The 23,493-nt window shown below is 36.6% G+C and overlaps 1 protein-coding gene across 26 annotated transcripts in view; it reads left to right on the top strand.

Annotated features, from left to right (window-relative positions):
- LOC129775886 (ensconsin) overlaps positions 1-23,493 on the top strand; it is a 335,888-nt gene that overhangs the window by 126,499 nt on the left and 185,896 nt on the right. For 7 of the 26 annotated variants that reach the window (XM_055781072.1, XM_055781071.1, XM_055781073.1 and 4 more), the window contains exon 1: positions 19,905-20,181. The exons of 7 other annotated variants lie outside the window; for them this stretch is intronic. The gene's annotated coding sequence lies outside the window, so the exon portion shown is untranslated. Of the gene's footprint in view, positions 1-6,043; positions 6,235-19,903; positions 20,182-23,493 lie in introns of those variants that run through there. 12 more of the 26 variants (XR_008743022.1, XM_055781069.1, XM_055781076.1 and 9 more) reach the window with 6 other exon arrangements.

The following is a 23,493-nucleotide window of genomic DNA, read 5'->3' as shown; positions in this document are numbered from 1 at the left end:
AAAGTTCGAAACTACACGAAACTATACAAGGAAATCATTCTGTAGTAGATGATAGTGCGTATTCGTTTTTGGGAAAAAGTTCAAGAGCTTTTTTAAAAAAAATCGATTAGTTCAAAAATTGCTTGTGGGGCATAGGTGCGCAGTGGCTGTGGGACAAAAACTCACACCAGAGTTCCATTCGAGAAAAAAATTTGAAAGAAGCGAACATCTAAAAATTAATCATGCAACGGTCGGTCCTAGTTGACTTTAAAGTATTGAACTGCTACGGTTTGAGTATCTGAGAGGTTCGTTATCTCTAATGATGAAAAAGCATCCGGAGATCACGTTCTTCAGCGGTTCAAAAGTAGCGTTTTTTTTTAAACGGGTATATTCGACAAATCCGATCTTCTACTCTCAGATATTTAATTCAGTTTTTCATATTCACTACTAACACATCGCTTTTTTTCTTCTCTTCCAGGTATGTGTTCGACACCATAACGCACCAGTTCTGAAAGCAGTATACAGAATGCGACACCGCTTTGCCGGTTTCTTATCAGAGTGGGTAATTTATCGAAACGCCCAACAAATAAAGTTCCGTGTAAACAGTCGCGAGTGCTTATGCTTGTGGTAATACCACACAACAGTTCTGCCATATACACCCATTCTCCCATTGCACATCGTTGCAACTTGGTGAATCAGAAAATGTGGAACAACTTGCTCATAGCAGCCGGAGCAGCGAATGTAAATGACAACACAACAGGTTGATTTTTGCTTTTGTGTTTTGAGTAGAAATATTGGTCAACTCTGTTGCGTTTTCAGTATAGGGCTCACTCTCGCTTGATATCACTTAGTCAAGCATTTTACTATTTGCACGTTTCGTAGGATTGTAAAAAACGTGTTGATAATTATCGGCCTTGTTAATTATGTTTTGAAAATTGTATTTCTACACTTCCACGGAACTGTTTATAACCATATGATTGAACTGTATAAAATATTTACCCACATCTTCCGACAAACAACAATGATTCCGAAGAAAGTTTCCCTCCATTTTCTCTCCACCCACAGACGGGGTGAACGTATTTATATTCTATCTCGTAAGGTCGCTCCCCAGCTAGACGAAATCGATAGCGAAGATTTTGTTTCTCTAAAAGGAACGTCTCGTCTCTCGCTAGATTCTTTTTGTTCCCCCTTAATCCCTATCGTGAAGACGAAATGCTCTTACGAATTTCAAATGCTTTCCGGAGTGAGTCTGTTCTGTCGGTCGGAAGCACTTACAGAGACACATGCTGTGAAAAGTTTTCCGACCGCCATGCGATTTGTGTTCCTCTGAGGAAAACACATTACAACCATTATTTGGAGTTTTTTTAAATCAAACAGTGGCCTAACACATGAAGCATTTCTTAAGTTTTTTTCAAATTATATTAGCCATGTTGAATATGTTTTATCTTTCAGTAAATTGGGGAGATGCTGTATAAGGGAACGTTTTTTAGAGTGTTCATGTGAACGAAAGGCTAAACCGTATTGTGTATCGAAAACCACAGGCGAAAACTTTCAAACGAATGCTGAATTATTTTGTTCGGGGTGTTGTTACTAAAAACTGCATTCTAACTGGAAGTACATGTAGTCTTTCAAGAATATTCAAGACCGCCATAAAGGACAGAACACGTTTGTTTCCACTCGTACCCGAAAGTTTTAAAGCTTAATGTATATGAAACCATACACTTGAAGAAAAAAGACGAGTCGGTTGCGCGATAAAGCACCATAAGAAGTTGAGATCAGGTGGATTGACCACGAATTTATTCTGGCGCAGAACGGAACATTCTTTCGGATGCTACTGCGACTTTCAATGATCCAGCACAGTTTAGTATTAGTTTTTTTTTTTGTTTTTGATAAAATACACCGAATAGATGCTAATGAACGAATTCTCAATCTAAACACATTTTTAAACATATTAAAGTCGAACTTATGATGAACTTCGTATATAGAAACAAAGAAACAAAAATCATCCATATATTTTGATTTCCCGGTTGCCATCGAGTTATCTATTCAAAGTTCATGAAAATGTGCAACTTTTCGGGACCATCAGTATCAAAAATACATTGAAGTAAAAATGATTGAAAGAAAAACAAAATCATTGAGGATTGCGATGGTTGACGTAGGATCACGAAATCTTTTTTTTTTAATGTGTTTGTTTCTGTATATTATTTTAAATTGAAAATCCTACATTAATTTAGGTAAATAATTTTTTCAGTACAATCTTTTGGTGTCTCTGAAAAGAGCCGATGGTTTGCTTGGTTTTGTAGAATCAGCTGAAGATGGAAGATGGCAATTCGTTTACTTTTGTCAATCCGCGCACTGCACTTAGTATGAAATGCATGCATATGAAATGTGTGCGTATGAGGCGATAATTCACACCAGATCAATTCATCGAGTTACATTCCAATTTTAAAGTGGTGAATAAAATCGCACTGAGATTACATTTTTGACACACTATCGATCCTCCGAAGTGATTTCGCTCTCGCACTTCGTTTCAATCCAAAACGCTGTGTGTGGCATCTAGATCAAGATCAAGAAGGACTGTTGTCTGCTCGTTAGCTGAAGCGACTCTGTGTAATAGAGATCACAAATGCTCTGCTTTTACGCTCGGGCCCTTATCAATAAGTTGAAAAGGGGTGGTGCTTAATACCAAGTTATCACAATTTAAAATACTGTCCGAATCGGTTCGAAACCAACTAAGAATCGATTGAATCGCTTGGAATATTGAAAGCTAACAGGGGTTTCTTCATTTCTTTCAATCTGTATCGGTTTGACAAATACACGGCTAGAAAATTCATGGAAAAGTATGGATTAAAAAATACACCCGAGCTTCCTCAAGAACAATTTATATTTATTCTTTATCAAAACATTTTTGAACAATACAATTTTTGAAAAAATAGTTTTTTATTAGGTTTCAAAATTTTCACTATCCTAAATTAGTGTCGTCTGAAGAATCAACTTGTTCACAAACAGCTTGGGTGTCTTTGGACATAAACCTAGACATCTGAGGTTTATCGTTTTCCATAGAAAGTTTATTCGATGTTTCCTTAAGTTTCTGTTAAATGATCCAAAATTAGTCAGCGGTTCAAAAGTTGTAAAAATAAGTATTTTCGGCAAAATCGGCAAACATTGCTCAAAATTGGATCTCAAAATCGAAAAAATATATCTCTGACTTTTTTTGTAGTATGTTATGTAAAAACCTCAGATACTAGTATTGTTTCCCTTCCTCTGGTGACTGTAATTATGTGGCCGGAGTGGTCTTTATTGACTATTTAAAGTTCGAATCACTGGAACTTGCGCAATGCGAATGGTTTTCTACTCCCAAGCGCCATTCAGTGTGTTCTTTGTGAAATTCTGCTAGTTCAGGTCAATCACGGTGAGCAACTACGATATGTACAGTCTACCCAAGCTCAAGCTCAAGCTGTATGTTATGTAAAAAGTCTCAGTTTTCCAAAAATGATATTATAAGTCAGTGTTTCTTCAATCTCTATGTATTCTTTCAAGAGATAGAAAAAAACTTTGTTCCACAAGATATCTCAAATAACCGGGGCTACAACATTGTCGAACTACATTTACCTCTATCTATAAAGATAAGAAAGTTATATTTTTTTATTTCATCAACAGTTTTGGTCCCTATTTTTGATAACACAAAAACGAGCGCTCTTTCATATGTAACAACTTTGTCGAAGACATTTTTTGTCTAGAGAATAACTTTCGAGCTCTAAATGCTAATTTCCACTTGAATGCACCTCCTGGACCATATTGCATCGTAAGCAGCACATATGCCCATCTGTTAGTTATTTCATGAATGCCTCGCCAAAAAAATCATTTTTTTAGCTAAACCAATAACTGAGCCATTTTCGTACATTTTCATAACAATTGAAACGCTGCTCAGCGAGTGCATATCCCATCGATGAAATCAAATGATCATCGGAAGGAGCCAAGGTTGGTGAATAAGCCACATGCCTTAGTTGATTCCAATAAAGTAGCTAAGCCGTTTTCGTGACCGGTCTTTCTCGATGTAACGTGGCATTGATAACTGTCATGAACGTTAACGTTACTTTAACTATTTCTTTGTACTTATCCTGCCGCCGTTGACGTTTCTGTAGATGGTGTATATGAATGCGTCCATGAGATTTCTATTCCACTGATGGGGAAATCATATTCCGCTGTTACTCTGGTTGCTCCTTTTGTTCGGTACCATTAGGGATGCACAATTTGGACCAATTAAAACGTAGCACTTACAGTGTTTGGATTATGCTTGACATTTCATGTTTATCTCAAGAAAAATATAATTTGTAATAGTTGCGTAGGAATATTTCCTATCAATTGACGCAAACATGTTTGCGATCTATCAGGAAATGCTCAAGTTGTGAATATTAGAAATCTTTCATTTTGTCCTACATGTTCAGTGTTTAGATTTTTATTTAAACCTTCGAACAGAAAATAGTCGCTGCGGCCAGCTCTTGAGAATACGGTGGATGCGGACGCAATTCGATACCCAATTCATGCAATTTTGCCATGATTTCATTGATTTGTTATTTTTCCATTATTTTCACAATAACAAAAGTTGCTTCACTCTCAATGCTGTAACTCACGAACCAATCGACCGATTGCTGTCAAATTTCGACACGTATCCACTGAAAGATGGTGCTCTGTGATTGTCAAGTAGATTTTTGCAAGAGGTGCCATCTAGACGTATGAACTTTTCAGTCGAACTGTTAGCATACCTGATAAATGTCCAATGTCATCGGTTTGAGTTCACGGTGGGTAGACAATAAGCCTCCATTAATGGTGTATGGTGTAATGGTTGTTCACATCAGAAATCAAGTTTTCGTTTCACTTTATATGTGCGATTAAAATAACCATTGATTAGAATAGTTCATCAATCATCCTCGCTCTCAACGCTCCTCAATTCAAATTATGTTGAAAACTAATGCCGAAGTAGTCATAGTCGAAACGAAAGCCACTTAGAGGAGAGACGATTTTTATATTTCATCTTCGCAGATTTCGGACCCTGGTTCTAGGTCAAAAGTGCAAAAAAGTTTTGTCTTTTCCAGACTTATGTTGTGAAAAATTTCGATATGCGAAGATGAACTTAATGAACTAATTTCTTCATACCCACAAAATTTGAATTCATAGAAAGTGCGGTCCATCCCAAGAACGATTCTTTCGTTTTCTTGGTGAAGGCACTATGCATTTGGAGACAGATAATATGTCATATTTTTAGTGACATGATGTGTTGGTTTTATGTCGAATGACAAATCATTAAGAAATTTATTGAATCGATATGTATTCAAACTGTCCATTCATGCCCAAGTAAGCATAAATATTCAGAACTAGTACAAAAGTCGGTCGGAATATGTATGAAGCAGCAAGCACCAGGCCACAAGAATTTTGCCAATAATCATCATGGGTATATAATGTAGCCATGACCTCTCAGCGTGTTAATCAACTCAACTACTGGCTAGCCCTAATACTCTATTGCCACCACCTAGTAACAGTCACACGTTGACACGAATTTTCCTAATGATTCTAGTTTTTGTTATCCTCCATCGCGCGCTGACTAATTCGTAATGTTGGTGCGATGGAACATGGACGGCGCACAGGTAAATGCTCCTTTTTTGTGGGGTTAGAAAGCTGTAGCTGTAGAAAGCTTAGGTGTTTTACGGGAGCTCGAGGAACACGCGGGGGTTTGTGATAGATTTCTTGTCACTGCGCCAGGACGAAGAACATGGATGGGGGCTGTTAGCTTTTTTGCTGGCCATGCCGGGGATCACATTGACGTTTTTCCACACCGTCATTGTCATCATCAGCGCGGCTGATGATGACTGCCGGAAGTAACAACACGCTATCAAGCGCTCGCGTCGCGAGAGTGAGCGAAGTTGGACCGGTCGAAGAGAGAACACAGCTCATGTTATTACTTCTACCGTTACCAATACAAACCCGCGCCCGCGAACTTGTGCTCGCCGTGGAGGAGTATTTTAGTTAAGCTTAATATCTTCGAGTGAGCGGTGTGTGTCGGAATGTTGGATTTTTCCACGGAGTCGGACTGCACGGTTTCAGCTTAGCGCGGGTCTAAGAGCTTTTGTTTTTGCTTTCGTGTTCGTCGAAAGAGAGATTGGGTCGAGCCCCAGAGTTTGTTGTTCATCAACAGAGGAATCGCTGTCGCGAAACGACCTCTACTGTTATTGTCCTGTTATCAGCAGCGATCGTAAAGTGAGTGTGTGTTGATGTGTTTTTATCTGTCGCCATCGTGGCATACCTCGACGAATTCCGGGCGTTTTGTGTTTTGTTGTTTATCTGGTGGCGCTGTGGATAGCGATCTTAGCCGTCGCGATGCGTATGCTGTCGTGGTGTTCCGGAGAGATACAACTCGCGGGTCGTTTCATTGTTGACATTGCTGATCACCTCGCAGATTAATGAAATGCTGAAAAAATGGCGAATGTAGACCGCAGATTGTGTTTTGAGGAATTTCAAGGAATCATAAAAGTATGAGAGATATGGATACTTCATGACAGTCCTCTTTGTGTACCTTGAAACAATTGGACAACTGTGTTACCAAACCGTGCGTCCGAACATGCGTTATCCACGGTCGTTTCTTTTCGTAACATAAAAAGCTGATCATTAAGTAATTACAACAATCGGAGAGTCTCCTCAACCGGCGACGAATTGTGCAATGAACTGAGGATTTGTACGCATGGTTCACAAATTTGCACTGACTGTATAAATCTTTTATGTTCACTCATGAAGAATCGACTCTATTATGTAGTTTTCGGACTTGTTGTGGAAAGCAATGAGCGATTTTGTCAAAAGCAATTCTGTTAAACCAGCGAAGAAGTGTGTCATGTTACACCTGACCCCCAAACAACGAACCGAATGAAACTTTTGGAATAACAGTTCAATTGTAACATACGAGTTTGAACGCTGAATAGTTCAAGTAGTGCACCGAACATGTTCCTATAGTTATCGCGGAATGAACATTTGCTGTGGATCCAATAGAGAGCATTGAATCACAATTCCTCACTTTTCATGACACGAAAGATGGATTAATATTGGAGGTTTTTCCTCGTACATGTTAGGGATGAAGATTTTGTAGGTTAAGTGTTGGTTCTTTATTTATTACTAGCTGACCCGGCAAACTTCGTCCCGCCCAAAATTTATTTTTCGTTATCAAATCCACGTTTTCTTACTAAGCGCTGTTCATGGGTCCAATCGCAGAATTATTCATTGGTTGATCTTCTAATCTACCCTTTAAAATTACCTTTTACTATAAAATTACTAATACTACCAAAACTCGATATTATAATATCAGATTATTTTCAGACACAATTCTCGTTCAAGATTTTTCAACGACTTGCAAATAACATGTTTCTCCGTTACATTATATGCCAAATTTGGTTTTATTTGCTTGATTAATTCTCGAGTAATGCAGAAATTTGTGTTTCATTAGTATGGCAGCCTTTCCTTAAAGAGGATGAAAAAATAAATATTAAATAGAAATATATAGATATAGAAATATATAGAAATATTTCCTGTCCCCTAAAATCTAAACTGTGTGTCAAATCACCATAGAAACATTTCTTGCCCCCTTAAAACTTCCACTTGCCAAATTTGGCTCTATTTCCTTGATTAATTCTCGAGTCATGCAGAAATTTGTGTTTCATTTGTATGGCAACCATTTTTGTACGTGTCCCGATTTAGTATGGAGCAGAGATCGAAATGCTCGCCGATTTGAGACGAAAAACATCCGTCTTCACCCACAGGGAAAAATAGCTGAGAAAATAGGAGGCGAGAGAATGTTATACTTCTTCTTGAATGGCGTTAACGTTCCCTGTGGAACTTTTGCCGTCGCAACGTATGCATTAACTAGCGTCATTTATTAATACTTAGTTGAGATTTCTTAAGCCAAATAACACGCCTTGAATGTATTCCGAGGGGCAAGCTCTAGAATACGCGTGACAGTGCAAGTCGAAGGAAATTTCTCTGACGAAAAATCCCCCGGCCAGAACGGGAATCGAACCCGAACACCCGGCATGATAATGTGAGACGCTAACCACTCGGCCACGGGTGCAATGTTATACGCTCACTTCGATTCTTGCGAGAAATTCAATGTCGATTGTTATTTTTCATCGATATATGATTGCCGAAAAATGGTTTCGTTTTCAGTGACTCTTTGATGCCGATAATGGTTTTTCACTTTTTCAGTACAGCTGAAAACATTGCATGAAAATATGCGGCAATATTGGGTTTCATCGTGAAGTGAACATGAGATGGATTAATATTTGTACAATTTAGACGCTGTCCAAATGCAGATCGTTTGGACACTGTCCTAACAGACTATCGTTGGTTAAGTTAGCTATGATTTTTCGCTCAATATTTTCAGTACCAAATGGGAGACGAAAAAGCATTCTCGTTGAACTTCCGAGATAGAGATTTTACACATCTCTTTCTCTCTGAAAAAGAATTTTCGGTGAAAAAGAAGAGACGAAAATATCAACAATACACGGTTCATCGAAAACTAGATTGATTGACTGAATATTTATCATGCATCCGAGCGAGGATTTCGATCTCTGATATGGAGAGATGCATACAAATTGTATTCTTATATATTCGACATAAATCGGTTCAGTAAAATTTGAAATATCGTGTACGCCAGTTTGAAAGAAAATTAGTTTCGAGAAAAAAGGCGTTTTGAAGTTAGTTGTTATGGCCGTACTAGATTAGAAGCTGCCTCACAAAAAATGGGTATAACTCAGTAAATAATGGGATTTTCTAAAAGTCCTTTCTAGAGTATATTATCTAATGTTATTTATTATTTTTTACATTTGACAGTTTCATGCATAACAGGGTGTCTTAAACAGCTTCAAATGATCTAAGAATAGGATTTTTTTATAGCTTAATTATCGAAGTTTGAGCACTGGTTCATTTTACCAACCCTGTTCATTTTAACCTAATTTCCCCTATAGATTATTTTGGAAAATAATGTTTGCTAATAGCGTACAGATTCGTTCAACCGAATATTGCTTTTATATCTCTGCTGGGAATTTGTAAACTGTAGAAGAGTTTGTGGACAAAAACTTATCAGAAGCTGTTCGAAACAATTACTGGGCGGTCGTGTGAGTATGTTATGTAAAAGCTCAGCTTTCCAAGCGCCATATAAAAAACTAGGGTCTCTTTGATTTCAACGCCTCGAAAACCATAAAAATCGATAATTTCCCAAGTAGCAATTTGGCCGTTCAATACTAACAAAAAAGAGTGCATCCAATACCTTTCATTGGCTGAAAAAGTTCGAATATCAGCTAAAAGGTTGAAAAACTACGATGTTTCCAAAATTTGCATATTCAAAAAAATCCGCTAAATGCCGACCCTAATAACCAAATAAATAAAAACGGGTCTAAAATTTTGCGATAAAGACACATATATAGCTGTTTTGTGTAGAATTGGAGAAACATTTCTTTCCGTCATGGAATTGCTGTTTGATTTTTGCCGTAAGAGACTGTGTACTACTGTTAAGCCAGACCATGTAATGTTATGAACTGAAATTACCTACAGTGATACAAACTCGTAATCGTACTCCACCGTGCAAATCTCTCTTCCCTTCTTTTGAAAGTCGAACACAAAGTTTCAGAACATTCTATTTAGATGAAGTCATAGTGCCATATGATAGTTAAAAGGTTTGCTATCTGTTTTCAGAATAATAGTTTTTATTTCTGTAAGAATCGAGAAGTATGTGCGAATGTATGAAAATTGACTCAAACTCATAATCGTACTCTGGTTGAAATTTCAACTCGATTCATAAAGCGTTAATCAATTTCAGGATTTCATCATTAGTATGGTATCCCTTGTTCATTGCAACTATCTTTAGCTGTCTTTAGTCGTTATCTACGAGTTTTTTGGTGCATTCGGAAGGAATACTCATCCATTTTTTTATCAAGTGGTTCTAAAAATCGTTATTTTTAGAAATTTGATGATTTCTAAATTTCCTACACAGATGACTTTCATATTTTTTAACTGGGATTGGTGCTGGGAGATTGGGAACAAGTATCAATAACTTTTGAGCAATTATAATGTAACCATGTGCGAACTATATGTGACATGTGCTTAGGGTCATCGTCTTGGTAAAACTTGAATCCTCGATTCAATCTCATTTTGTTCACACTTTGCTACATGTTTTTCTTTGGTGTGTACAGTTAAACATTCTGACCCAATACACCATCGATGGAAACCAAATTACCACCTACATGCACCCTCATACCATCCCTCCATCACCAACATGTTTATACGTTGCTTTCAGATTTTTATGCTCAATTCATTGTTCGGCTTCCTCGATACGAAACGACAATCATCAGAGTTAAAAATATTAAATTTCGACTCACCTACGGGAATAACATCTTCCTAGTAAGACATTGGTGTGTTTCATGCTGTTTGAAAAAAATGGAAATTGGAGTTACTGATTTATTTTACCGTTGAAGGGTTTTTCTGTCTGTGCTCGGACATTCAAGATGTTCTTCCTCGGCACATTACAAACTTTTTTTTGTTCAATTTGATTTTCATCGATGGTGTATTGGATCAGAATGTTTACTTGAACATCCTAAAGAAAAACATGTAGCAAAGTGTGAACAAAATGAGATTGAATCGAGGATTCAAGTTTTTCCAAGACAATGACCCTAAGTATAAGTCACATATAGTTCGCACATGGTTACATTATAATTGCTCAAAAGTTATTGATACTTCTCCCCAATCTCCCACCATCAATCCCAGTTAAATAATATGGAAGTTATCTGTGTAGGATATTTAGAAACCATCAAATTTTCAAAAACAACGATTATAAAATCCACTTGATCAAAAAATGGATGACTATTCCTTCAGAATACACAAAAAAACTCGTAGATAACGGCTAAAGACAGCTAAAGATAGTTGCAATGAACAAGGGATACCATACTAATGATGGAATCCTGAAATTTATTAACGCTTTATGAATCGAGTTGAAATTTCAACCAGAGTACGATTATGAGTTTGAGTCAATTTCCATACATTCGCACATACTTCTCAATTCTTAGAAAAATAAAAACCATTACTCTGAAAACAGATAGCAAACCTTTTAACTCTCACATGACACTATGACTTCATCTAAATAGAATGTTCCGAAACCTTGTTTTCGACTTTCAAAAGAAGGGAAAAGAGATTTGCACGGTGGAGTACGATTACGAGTTTGTATCACTGTATAGATTTCCGAATCAACAGCAGCAGCCCGCATAAGCTCGCGATGCCGATCGTGCGATGACGATAACAATAATCACGCACATAGACCACATATTTTTCGTTGGAAGAAATAGAGCTCTTTTTCTTTACACATCGCATTCCGCCCCCGCGTTTCTTTCCCGCTTGCGTGTTTGGTGACCCTTTTAGCGTGTTCAAAACAGACTCTCCGACATCCATCCATTATTTCGGCGTTTTTATCCCACTTTTTTCTTGTGAGCGACGAACTTCCCGACCGCCTCTTCTATCGATCTATTCATCTCCGCTCGATGTGGTGGTGGTTACGCATCCGAAAGACGGCAGGCGGCAGAGAAATTGATTTGTTGGACTTTCTCGCGCGAGTTCCAAACAGAGAGAGAGAAAGAAGATATGTGACACAGAACCCCGATACCGCGTTTCGTTCGAAGCTTTGACGTGGGTCCCCACGCGAGATAAAAGCTGGTTGATCTCTTCGCGTGATGAAAGCAGAGTTGCCAGATTTTTCACTTTTTGCAATACTTTGAATAAGAAGTCATGTTTTGTGTAGATTATGGAATTGGACATTTATTTATAACGGCTCTAAACACGAATATTTTAATCATAAATAATGCACTGGTATACAAAAATGTTTGCTTTTATTAGAAACGCTTTCAGCAACAAAGTTTGAGGATTACGTATCTTTTTGAACTGGTTGAATATGCTCTGGCGAAAAATAGTTTCAAAAATGAACCTAAATAAAACTTTGATTTCAAACTTGTTTCAATTTGGCTAAGAATTTTTTATTCTGCTGAAATTTTTGAGAACATCAGCTTCACTGGTTAAAATTTTGGTACAGAGCTAAAATTATACTGAAATACAGCGGAATTTCTGATTGAAATTGAGGGGCTTAGAATGCAAGGGGATAAGTGGTTTGATCGTTTTCTCTCCATCAACTTTTTCTTTAGTTAATAACTCAATTACAAAAACATTCCAATTTGATTCTGCTATAGAATCCGATAGATGAGATTTTAACATATCTTCCACATTGTTAAATACGGCTGGGAATAAGTTTGCAGCTAAGATATGACCAAAAGAGAGAGTCGATGTAAAGAAATCGATCAAATCACTTACACCCCTTTCATTCTATGTCCCTCAGTTGAAAAAAACGTAGAACTTTAATTTTGCAAAATTTTCTAATCCATGGTTTAATTTCAACTAAATTTGACAAAAAACATTCAATTTATCCTGTTTCACTTAGTCAGAGCTGGCTTGACTCGCTGCTTCTTTGTTCATTTCGTTTAAACTTTTGCTGAAATCATTGCTTAGCCTCATCTTCACTTTAACCATTTTATTCGTCTGAACTTAGAGTTTACTTGAGACTGTAATTCCTTTATGATTGATAAAAACACAGTTAAAATTTATTAAAATTTTTCAAAATTTAAGATGAATTTGTTTGTTTTAGAAGATAAGTGTTCTGAACACGAAGTCTCCAGATGGTATGTACAAGAAAGTTTAATGGGTCATTTTCAACGATTTATTAATATTTCAATACATACAAGGTTCCAACATTTCCGAAAATTATTTCAATTGAAGAGAAGTTCTTCTCTCTTTGATTACTTTTTAAATGCGCTTAGGGTTAGGTAGGTTTTCATTCAGTAATTCCATGAAGAGGGGATTAACAGAAACAAAACTACATACTATGATTTTGCTTAAACCTCGTATACAGTATACAGTACATTCACTAACTGGGCGAAAAGGACCAGTTATCGACATTCGCGTTTTAACTGGTCTGGCAAGTAAAACGTCAAATAAAATCGAGGGGAACTTCAATGAATTGTTTGATTCGCGTTGATCCTGAAATTGGATAAACAAAAGGATTCTAATGGAAGTTTCGCATTGAGTGCGACAATAGGTATGAAATATAATTTGAGATAATTATTTTTTTTGTAATTTAATCAATGTTTTTGTCATGTGAAAATAATGTAAATTTTCATAACACTTTAAATTACATTCGAATGCCTCTCACAACAAAGCTTCCATTCGAATATGGCGTCGATTGTTTACGAAATTTTGCTTTTTAACTGGTTCAAGGACCAGTTAACGTTCGCCTAGTTAAAAAGCAGACCAGTTAAATTAGGACCAGTTAGCGAACGGTTACTGTATTAATTCCTCTACGAAAAAATTTTGACCTGTTTTTTATATTCGATTTTTGATCTTCTACTAAAATGAATGGTATTTTAATGAACTTTCTAAGAAAAAACTGGCACCTTATTTTTAATCACGTGTGAATGATGTTACAATGTTATTTTGTTATAATTGATCTTATGTTAATAAGAGTTTTTTTATTCAAATATCCGGTATCCGGCCGGATAGTTACGGGATATCCGTTTCATCTCTAAAAAAACTGTTAACAAAATGTCTATCTTTAGGCTAAAACTTTAAAAACAACTACTCTTAAGATTTTTGAGATGTTTAGCTTTTTTGCTGCTTATATATGTTTGGAAGCTGAGATTGTTTACATAACATATCAAAAATCCGACTAATAATAGAATTCCATTATTCAGATAAATTTTTATTCAAAAAAACAAATGACTCAATATATGTTTATATTTGTTTCCCCCCTCACCATACCATTGTGTGATTCAATAATACACAAACACTCCCCACCAAACATCTCGGATTTGAGAGCTCCGCGCCTGGCAACACCGTAGCTGTGCGTGGTGGTTGGGTGACCAATGGCATTGAAGAAGCTACTATGAAAATCGCAAATTAAATTCATTTCATTCCTGGTGGAGCCGTCCATATTGATATTTCTCTTCTGCTTTGCTTCTGCGCGCCATTGCAATCTCTGTACTTAGCTTGCTCTAATCCTTTGTAAGACCGTGGCAACTATAATGCGAAAAATATTTTTTTCACTGTACTTGGAATATTATTTCAATAATCTAGTGTAGAGACATGAACTTCAGACGTTTTTCGAGCTCCGTAAAAATAAAACAAAGAATATTTTGAATATCTATTATAGCATTATTTGTTTATCTATCTTTTAACAACAAAAATTGAACGGAGAAAAATATTCATAATTAGAATAGTGGAGTGAGAGGGTTCAATAAAAAGTTATTCCATGGCATACACGATTCCAGCCCTTCTGGTTATCTGAAACAAAAAAAAATCGAACAGACTCTGAATCAGTTAATATGCCAGTTTCGAGAAAAACGCGTTTGAAGTTCATTGTTATGGCCGTATCAGGTTAAGGAAAACATTTAAATTTTTTTCAAATTTCTAGACTAGAATGCTGACTTAACCAAAAACTTCTAAAGGTATCTGGCAGTACTACAATTTTTATGGGCTTCTAATAATAGAAGATATAAATTTGGGAGGCATTTTTATTTAACAAAACAACGATTTTAAAGCGCCGGCAGAAATTTCTGTTTAACAGTGGTAACTATATTGGCATATTTTTTTTAGCTGTTGCAATAGTTAATTTTCTATCGAAGGTGCAAAAACTCTCTCAGAATATGATTAATCCTTTATAAGGCCCTGGAAAACAGGCAGATTTGATCCAACTTCAGAGAATCCTCACATTATTAACAATTAATATTCCTCACATTAGGAATAACGCATATTTACCTTTGATAAAAAATTAACTATTGAAACAGCTGAATAAATTCTGAACCATCTGTTCAGCACGTTGGCAAAACAGAAGTTGCCTCAACAAATGCAATATTTATTGCCCTGTTTGTTTTTCTTCTTTCCCTTGGATAAAATGATGTACTATAGATAGCGACTTATTGCTTTTTGCAATGCTATTCAGTTATTTGAATTGTGTCTCGCTGCTATGTTTTTAGTCGGCACAGTTCGAGGTACACAGATTGGACAAATCAGAACATGGGATTTTTTTTAGATGATGTTTGACATTTTACAATTGATGAATAGTTTGTTTCAACCAAATTATAATTTTCATTATTGTGACAGATGCGTGAAAAAATGTACAATCGACTGATGGAAACATTACTGTGATCTAGCAAGAAATAATCAAGCTAAAAGCTTTCAAAAGTTTTCTTGGTTTTTGTTACCTGTTCATTTTTTAGACTTTTCTTAAATGGTTACAAGTTTACAAAGTATTGAAGTTTCATCAATTTTCAAAAATGTATATCTCCAATTTGGTGAGTTTGTACAGCCCCACTTTACGTCAAATTTTGAAAAAAATGGAAGGGATTTCTAATAAAAATATACAAAAAAATCGAAGGGAGGGTAGGGTCGCGTCAAATTTTGCTTTTGCAGGGTGACGACCTGGAAAAACCATGAAAATCTGGGAATTAAAAGAATGTCAGGAATTATGAGGGAATTTCGTCAACAATCTGGAAAAAAATGCAATTCCGTCGATTAGAACTTTGATTATCGCAGCAATTATAAAGTTGATGATACAAAAAAAATGTATTTGATTCAGTTATTATTTGCTTCTGATTATTAGTTTGATTCTGTAGGTTTTTCAATAGATTCTGTTTGCTTTTGTATGTAGGCGAAGTTAGTCTTTCAGAAGGGAAAACACTACAAAAGGAGACGGCTTCTACATTCGCGTTGTTTTTGTTGGTATTTGGCAAATATGTTTGCATAAGCAGAAAAAGAGGTACGATAAAATTATAAGGTTGTCTGGCATTCTTCCTCGACTGTCAACTGAAGCAAAAGTACGGCGTTTCTGCAAATTTTTACCATTTTTTATGAACTGCTTTCTATGTTACAGAACATTTATATTATCTGTAATATAGGGAGAGCACAACAATACTAAGAACGACATGGCAGACAAAACCAACCTCCATGGCATTTGATTGCAAGATCCGGAGTTTTCATCATGGTTGATTGTTACTAGCCAGGATTTACGTAATTCCGCGAATTGCGGATTTGGGTTACTTCCGATTGCATATTTTACACGATGCATTCAACAATGAAACTCAAAAAACTCGCCAAAATTTTACGCAGACAAATCATGCAATTCCGTCTGAGATGCGAAGAAATGTTGAAAGTGCTTTTAAACCTTATGAAGCGTATCCTGGGACAAAATCCGTATCTTCTCTTGATCATTCCGACATTGATTCCCATCTAAAGTTAGCTGAAACGATTCGACTTAACACTAAAACTATTTCTAGCAAAAAAAAAAAGAGCAAGTTTGCTTACTATGATACGAAAAATGAATGACTGGAGCATTTTTGGGAACGTGAGCTCACGGAACTTTTTACCATAGTAAAACTGGTCTTCTGTTTCTCGTGTGGAAACCCCAACATTGAGAGGACTTTTACATTAATTTATATTTTATGAAAACATGTGTGAGGAAACGATTGTGCGACAACTTTTTGATGCTACGCTTCACTTTGGCATTATTTAAAATGGCGAGCTAATTTATTAAACATGTTCGAAATTCTCGTCTTTTCTATCTAGAAGACATGAAGGCCAGAATGAAGAATCTTTTGCATCAAATGAATCAAAGTTAATGAAAAGGCTACGAAGCAGAAGCGAAATCTGTCGAGGTGAAACGGAAAAAAAATTGGAAAACGCGCAGAAGGAAGCCAATCTTACGTTTCGTTTCGTTAAAATCGTAACAATTTCGTGAAATTCAAAATCAGATTCGTTTTGCACTTGTGTTTAAGGATCCTTTAAGATAATTTTAAAGTGTTCTAATAAATCCAAACGATGATTGAGAAGTGTCGTAAAAAATAAGCTTAATCAAAAATAAAAAAAAATCATTTATTGGAAGATATCGATATTTCATTGTTTCAGCTAATGAATTGTTTTTAGAACTACAACTATAGATTAAGTAGAAAATAGGCTTTGCTCCTAACATTTCATGCAATTGTAATGTAATGTGGAGAATTCTGTTAGAATCCAACTGATTTATAGATCCAGGAGGTACACTTATCACATTTCAGTTCGTAATAGCATAGCGGCTCACGATCTAAATATCATGTATGTTACCTATATATGTCTTTTTTGGAAATAAATGTACGGAAAGTGAAGCGGGTAGACTTCACTTCCTCAAATCCACCTCCCAATTCTTCTTTGTCCAATGAATTTGGTTTTTTTATCACTTTAGGACTCATTTGAAGAACATCAATCATCATCATTCTGAATATTAACTCAAATGAATTCACGAATTTTGGACAATTAAAAGAACTAAATTCAAAAAAAAATTTCGAACGATCGCAGTCCTACGTGAAACTTCCGTTCATGCACAGACCTCTAGACCTCTCCCAGTTTGATTTTTAAATAGCATTTTTGACGTAGAACTACGTCTTTCATTAAGGGTCCCAAATCAGGAAACAGGTTACGTTTTTATGGAATGAAGTTAACTATTTTTGTCGCGAACGGATTTAGATTCCCTAAGAATTGTTTTCTATACTATTTAATACAATCCCCTGAATTGTAAACGGTTTAAATTATTGAAAACTAGAAGAATTTCCATTTTCCCATACATTTGTTCTGCTCATTTGTGAGCTTCCCTACCCATGCGTGTCAATACAAGCAACTTATCGACGATCAACGAAAGGGAATGATTTGAAGTGACCGTGCACAAAGGAAAAGAAGAAGAAGAAGAAGAACGAAGGGGAATATGAAAATTGAATTGAATATTGGATCTCGCTAGGGGAAAATTTTCAGTATCGTTCTAGATACGAAGCAATGAACATCGCTTGTTCTTCCTTGTTTTGCGTCATCTCATGTCTTCGTTTCGGATTTAGCTGTGGACGCAAACAAACTACTTACTCGCTGATGTCCCTGGCATTGCAATCATTGCATCAATCTGACGCCATTCCATTAAGATTCTTTACTAAACAATTGTGTGAGGAATCATCAAACTAGACTATCGTCGGCTTACCAAGAAAATGATTGTTCAGGAATTTTGTGTGTGATTTGATTTCGCATAACAGTATCAAAACTATCTCCACCAAGGATTACAACTAAGCTAATCGAGACCGGAAATATTAATAGAAAGGCTTCTGTTGAGAGGTGCGCAAAGCGGAGATATCCGAAGTTATTATCAAGCGACTTGAACAAAATGAAAGCGTAGTTTCACGCCAACGCATACTTGCCATGCCTTATATACGGATATAGTGTAAAAAGCCCAAATACAGATGCGATGTTACTGCTTTTGAGAGAGTATTCCAGTATAGAGGCACGAACTTCGGAAGTTTTTTCGAGTTCTGAGCAAATAACACAAAAAATATTGACGTAGGACTACGTCTTTCATTTCTGTACCGGATTGTAAGTTCAGAGTTTCGAAAGCGAGAGAGTGACGCTAAACTGCAAGGTCTTGAACGTTAATACCTCTTTACCAGCTGAATGGAGTGGTATAATAATCACTTCATCTGAAAGATAAAATGTCAACGAGTTATTTGATTGTCACTTATTGGTCCAAAAAATCGTTCAATAGCTTAAAAATTGCTTTGATAGCAAGCTATTGAAGTCATAACAATGTAGCTCATTGATGATGATTGGTGATCGCAATGTGTTCCCGAACACGGATGCAAAATCTAGGCACCTGGAGAAACCGTCATAGCGAATACATGCAAGCTGTGATTTCTTTTGCTCGCTTGCATTAGTGTTTGGGAAACCATAGCGGACACATGCAAGGCGTGACTACTTTTACTCGCGTCAGTTTCTGTTCTGCTTTCGCATGGAATAGTCGTGAAAAACTGTTTGCATGTGAATGCGTTCGAGCGAAGGAATATTCGCACCCTTTTCCGCATTCGAATTGGTGTTCCCGTGATGCAATCCAATAGCATCAGTTTCTGTTCTGCTTTCGCATGGAACAGTCATGAAAAATTGCCACATCACGATAAAAACGAAATAAATTTAATGCAAGGTTATATAGTCTTTATTTCGTTTTCAGCATGAAAATCAAACATCTTCAATTGCTTTTACAAGGCCACTCAAATTTCACCGGTTCGTTTCGGGACCACCAACAAGTTCGAAAGAGTTGAATTTTATGTTAATAACAATTCCATATATATACTCATCCACCCACAAACTAAAATGAAAAACTTTAAGCAATCTTTCAACATATTCATCAATTCATTAATTAAGAATTGATTCAGATGCAATTTCAAATAAATGATTGCCGAGCCAACGGTAGTCCTACGTCTACCTTGCGGTTATATCATAGATATAACCCACTACTTGTTTTTTTAATATACATTATTTTATATATGTTAATTAACCTTTGAAAAATAAAAATAAAATATTCAAAATTTCAAAAAATAATTGAGGGGTCCAAAAAAGTGAACTTGCGACTCAGGTCAAATAATCAATTGATTTGACAGCAATTGATTCTTGAAGGAGCGAAATATCATAAACTGGAAACAAAAAGCCTGAAGATCTGTATTTCCGTAAAACAACAAATCTGGCATCTCTGGGTGAAATAATGGAAGCACGATCAGAAGAAAAAAAACATACCTACATACATGCATCTTGAATTTTCTCCAGCAGCAAATGTGAAGTATGTGCATCTTCGGATAGTTTTCTTGCTCTCGCGTGTCGCCCCATCTCCGAATTTCCGTTTGCGCGCTAGCAGTTTCGTGTGGTTAGCGCTTGTTCGTTCGCTCGGTTCGCTCGGTCGCGAGGTGACTCTCGAAGAAGCTCGCTTGGATGGATTTGTGTTCGATTTAGTACAGCGTTAACAGTGCATCGCAGCAGAGCCCCGCGTCGTTGTAGACAGAAGAGTGACTGTGACTCACGTTCCGAAGTGTTTGTTCCGAAGCTTCCTAACAAGCGCGAAATCCGCGACGTGTGCGTCGCGTTTGATAACGAACGCGCCGCGAGTAGATGCAGTTGTTCGAGCGCGCGTGCACCCGGCAAAAGAAGAAGTCACGCGCAATTAGATCCAAATTGCGGCCGATTAGTGAAGTAGAGTGTGCGCGTGTGTACGTGGGTGTTGTTGTGTGCGCGTTTAAATGCAAAGTGAGTGGTGCATCAGCAGCAAGCAAGCGTGCTTTGCCATAAATTCATATTGAAAAATATTTTTCCGCACGCGAAGTGTGTTGTGCATTATTCACGATGAAAAATTTACAATTTAAAACAAATGAGGTTGGTGGCGGATGGTTTGGGTGCCCATCCGCCCACCAGCTTCGGGGGGTCTTCCCCCTAGGACACCAACACAAAGACGCGTAAATTGTGACCACGATTAAACACAAATGATCTAATCGTCTGGAGGATGATAGTTTCCTTGTGAAGTTTTTCGAGCTATTAGAGAGTGATTTGTGGAGGAAGAAACAGACATAGCCTCAGAAGAGAACTGCAGCATTTCGCTGCATCATAAATCGAGCATAACTAGTTTAAATCAGACGAACAACAACGACACCGAAGAAGATCGGAAAGTTCGTTGTTGAAGTAGCAGTGCGCCGAGAGAAGAGAAAAGAAACGAAAAGTTCAATATTTGCTAATTGAAATTGATGTTTAACAATTATCTCTGCGATGCCGTGCTGCTGCGCTTCGTGTGGTGCAACTTCTTTCGTCAAATTGTGCAACATTAGGGATGTTCAGTTCGTTGCGTTCGTCGCTTTCCGTTCACAATTGTGTTGTGCATAGCATCCGTGTGAGTGATTGAGTACAGCTGTTGCAGTTCCGTCTGTTTTTGACGTGAAATCCGCAATTACATCATTGAGGCTGGTGTGCGTTATATGTGTAGATTTAACGTCTCCTGAAGAAAGTTGACCGCAGCGCGTCTCAGTCGGTTTGGAAAAGTTTTCGACTGTGGTGGCCCATTATGTGGACGACGTTGAAAATAAAATAATTGTTGTTTCATCTATAATTGGTTACATTTTCTGTGAAAGGAGGTGTTTATTATTTAAACGAATTTGGAGAGCATATAATGGTGTTTATCAGTTCATCATAATCACTGAACCACAATTTGACAGTGTCGGTGATCCGGCTTTGGTTATATTATAAATTATTTATTTTATTCAAATACCCTTCATCCTCGTTCCCGGGTTGAAAATATGTTTGTCGTCAGGTCAAACGAAACGTAAAATCTCCGTTCGACATCTCTCGCTTTCAATTCGTATGAAATATAATTTACTTGCTTCTGGGTGTATTCTGCGGATTTGAGTCGTTTAGAAATAGCTTGTCGAGTTACTTCCAATGATTCTGCAAGCTCTGATAGCATTTAATAAGCTTCTTGATCGCGTAATGTCTGCAATTCTTCGTATTCTAATTTTATTTTCATCCGGACGCTTTTTGTCTCTAACACCAAAATCGTCCCTTTTAAATCGTCCAAACCATTCCCTACAAAATCTATCCCATGGTGCAGAATCATCATAAGCTTGCACAAGTATTCGATGCCTTTCAGCTGCACTTTTCTTCCAATAATGGAATCAGGAAATCAAAACTTCCCGCAAAAATGCAGCTCGTTGTGCAAAACTCAACGAATTGTAAATAATATCATGTTGACAGATGACGACACTTCACACTTCAGCAAAAAATCAACTGTTGTCGTCGACTATTTATAGCATCCTGTACCATCTTGTGGAAACGAAACAAATTAAGGGGGGACCCCGGTCTGGAAAATCGAAAAAATTGATTTTTTTTTTGCATTTTTGGGAAGCTTATGCCCTCAGAAATGTTGTCTAGAAGGATTTTTCGATATTTGATTTCGTTGGAAAGTTACAGTATGAAAAAAAAGAGAGTTACAAGTATGAAGTCACCTCGAGGGATATAATATTGCTGTACGAATATAAAACGCGTTATTCTCGAAACCATGTTATTTCAACTGGTGGTATCGGTATCTCAAGATCTACTCGACCGATTTGTTATTTGTTATGTTAAAAATCGTTATTTAGAGGTTTTTCATGAAAAATATCTAATTTTTAACAAAAATGGCCGCCGTTTTCGCAATTTTTCGAATTTTCAAAAACCCCTATGTAACGCTTTAAATATTGTCCTAAAGTCTCAAAATATTCATTGGAATTTGTTGTACGACACCCCGTTGCTTCAGAACCGATACCACCAGCAAGGTATCGATTTTCAGATACTATCTACGCATCCGGCTGTCAACAGCGTCATAATCATTATTCGTGCACTCAAAAAATAGAAAATACATCTTCAAATATACTTTAAATAATAATCAAAATACACAAACACTTTACTTTATTCGTAACATCCGAAAAAAAATCAAGGAAAATTCATTATTTTCCGACCTTCTAGACAGGGGTCCCCCCTTAAGTTGCACACCCAATATATTCGAAAATTTGTTACTTTTTTCCAAAAAACTTGGAATTGGAATTTGGAATTGGAATGGAATTCGGAATGGTTTGCACAGAAAAAAAGTATTAAATTTACTTTTAAAAATATGTACTCAAAATCAGTATATAAATTTTTTCAAAAAATTTATTCCGAGACTCCACCATTTCTTTGATTTATTTTTTTTTGTCTGATAAATGCTGATTGCCTCAATTATGGTGTATGGTGACGTTGTGTCCGTTTCATTACTATACAAAAATGGGTTATTCATTTCGATTGTCGTCCCAATTTCGAAGGTTTACGACATTGCAAGAAATATTGCAAAAAAATCACAAAAATACCACAGAAATACATTCTTCCCACAATTGCGCATGAGAAATAAAACAAGAAAAAAATTAGGGAGTGTGCAGGGAACGGCCGCATTATTAACCCTTTGCGGTCGTATTAAATTTGGACATGGGTATCGTACTGGTCGTAATTATTTTTCCTTGAAAAAGCATGGATACATGCAAAATTATGAAAAACAAACATTTTTTTTATTTTGTGAATTATATATATGTAGTAAATACTTCAACAAAATTTGTACCAGTAGTTACTCAAATAATGATTTCTTCGTACCAGAAATGATCAGAACTTTCCACTTCAAATGAAACAGTGATTTTGTCGCTTGAGATATTTATGCGATTATTCAAGTTACATGAGACATTTATGTAAACTGTAGTTCTGATTCTTATGAACAATTTTTTCCATCACACCTGCTGTTATGATTTTTGTCCCACATTACTATGCATTCAACTAGTGTGTTGTTTTGTGTGGGTGACTACTTTGTTTGATACTGAGTGTCGTTATCTATCACTCATAGAAGCACAATATTGATTCGTGAACAGGTTCTCTAGACATCAAGCTTCCTTTAGGAAAAGCATAAACTGATACTTGGTTGAGTAAAATATAAGATAAGCATGGTTTCTTGCTGTGGTGGCTGAGAGCAGACAAACGACCAGAACGGTAAAAAAGGTATGGTGGCTGAGAGCAGAC

The sequence above is a fragment of the Toxorhynchites rutilus genome, chromosome 3 (genome assembly GCF_029784135.1).
Source record: "Toxorhynchites rutilus septentrionalis strain SRP chromosome 3, ASM2978413v1, whole genome shotgun sequence".
Lineage (NCBI taxonomy): Eukaryota > Metazoa > Arthropoda > Insecta > Diptera > Culicidae > Toxorhynchites > Toxorhynchites rutilus.
The sequence above is the reverse complement of the archived record's forward strand: the minus strand, read 5'-3'. Positions and strand labels throughout refer to the sequence as shown.